Raw genomic sequence first — 1853 nt, 5'->3', positions numbered from 1 at the left:
GGCCGCCCTGGCTTTTAGTCAGGTTTAAATTTTTTATTTTTTCTGTACACTACCGTCACCACGGCACCTTATAGTTTCTCCTTTTTCTCCTAACCGTCGGTCGAATGACTGGGGGGCGGAGCCGGAGGGGGGGCTATATGGACAGCTTTTGCTGTGTGCTCTCTTTGCCATTTCCTTTAGGGAATGAGAATATCCCACAAGTAAGGATGAAGCCGTGGACCGGACACACCGTAGGAGAAAGAAATTTATCAGGTAAACATAAATTCTGTTTTTCTTCTATTATCCAATTTGTTCTCTTGATATCCTGCTGATTGGTGGCTGTACATTGATGCTTCGTGTAATTGGCTCACCCATGTGCCTTTCTATTTCTTCAACAAAGGATAGCCAAAGCATAAAACCAAATGGATAATAGAGGTAAATTGGAATATTGTTTAAAATTGTATTCTCTACTTGAAGCATGAGATTTTTGGGGGGTTTTAGTGTCCCTTTAAGCATTGCTGGGGTGTCTTTGCCTCCTGGTGGCCAGGAGTTGAATTTCCCAACAGTAATTTAATGGAATCGTGGACTCTCCATGCCAGGAATTTTTTTTTATATCAGGTACGCATAAATTTTTTTTATTTTCAAACAATATTTCTTTTTCTGTTTACTTTTGATTTAACATTTTTGTTTTTTACCAAAGGAGCACTATTTAAGGCCCCTTTATTATGTTTCATGGTTTCCCTCGTCATGTGGTGGTCTTCCTGACCTCTTTGTCTATTCCGCTACACAGCAACCAGTCAGCCTGCATTCCTTCTCACTCACCTTGTGTCGCTGGCGGGGGATGTGGCATTTCAGCAAATCGTACATTTGGAGCGAGCAGTCAGCGCGGAGCTGAGGCGGAGAAGGGTACTGAGAGAGGAGCAGGAACAAGAGAAGCAGGGCAATAGCAAGCAGCGCAAGAGTAAGGTAAGCACAAATTATTTGGCGGCTGAGCGTGGTGGTAGAGGGGCGGCTGAGCGTGGTTGTAGAGGGGCGGCTGAGCGTGGGCTTGCCTTGATTGCTATTTTGTAAACTGAGGTAGGATCCGATGTTTAATTTGACCATTTCATGAGGGAGCGCTCTGATAGCCTCACAATGTTGGATTCACCTTACAGGGGCCACATGTTAGGATTTATTCTTTGTGCTAAGGTCACAAATAGTCTCTGGATGGAGAAATATGATGGGTGACCTTTTTGTTCTAGGGGAACGATAGTGCAATGGAGGAAGATCTGGGTCTTGTTGGGGCTTCTGCTGATGACATTGAAGCTGAACTGATACGGAAAATTTGTGACTCTGAGCTTCTTGGGGGTGAGTGCTGTCTAAAGTGGGAGCCGGTCTTGTCCGGGAATGGAGGTCATTGGCATGTGACAGGTTCTGCTGGGGGGGGAAGGGGCTACAGCATGGTGAGTCTGACATTTTCTCTTCCTGTCACAGGGCAGCAGTATCTTTCTGCCTTTTTGCCTTTGGTCCTCCGTGTCTGCAATAACCCTGGGCGATACAGTGACCCCGACCTCTGCACCGTGGCTACCTTGGCACTGGCTAAGTTAATGATGATCAGGTAACTTAGGGGTTGTTACTAGGCCATGCATGGGGTGAGGTGACACTTGGTAACACGATCTGCTTTATGCATTTAAGTGGGCCTACAAACCTGTGACACTGGAACATGGCACATGATTTCTGACATGCTTGCTGGATCTAGGTATAAATATATTGTACTTAAAACCATAGTGGGCAGAGGAGACTTTTTTTTTTTTTATTGCGCAGTGACATACACTAGGGATAACATAGCCGCGGTAACCTAGCACTGTTGCTGGCCCGCAGGCCATGGCACTTTG

At 45.8% G+C, this 1853-nt stretch overlaps 1 long non-coding RNA gene across 1 annotated transcript; it reads left to right on the top strand.

Annotated features, from left to right (window-relative positions):
• Nucleotides 1-773: 773 nt before the first annotated feature.
• LOC128643692 (uncharacterized) lies at nt 774-1593 on the top strand. Its single transcript, XR_008399867.1, has 3 exons — nt 774-945; nt 1221-1326; nt 1453-1593. It is a non-coding gene; the product is annotated as an uncharacterized LOC128643692 (long non-coding RNA).
• The last annotated feature ends 260 nt before the right edge of the window (nt 1594-1853 follow it).

The sequence above is a fragment of the Bombina bombina genome, unplaced genomic scaffold (assembly GCF_027579735.1).
Source record: "Bombina bombina isolate aBomBom1 unplaced genomic scaffold, aBomBom1.pri scaffold_2355, whole genome shotgun sequence".
Taxonomy (NCBI): domain Eukaryota; kingdom Metazoa; phylum Chordata; class Amphibia; order Anura; family Bombinatoridae; genus Bombina; species Bombina bombina.
Note: the sequence above shows the minus strand (reverse complement) of the source record. Positions and strands in the feature narration are given on the sequence as shown.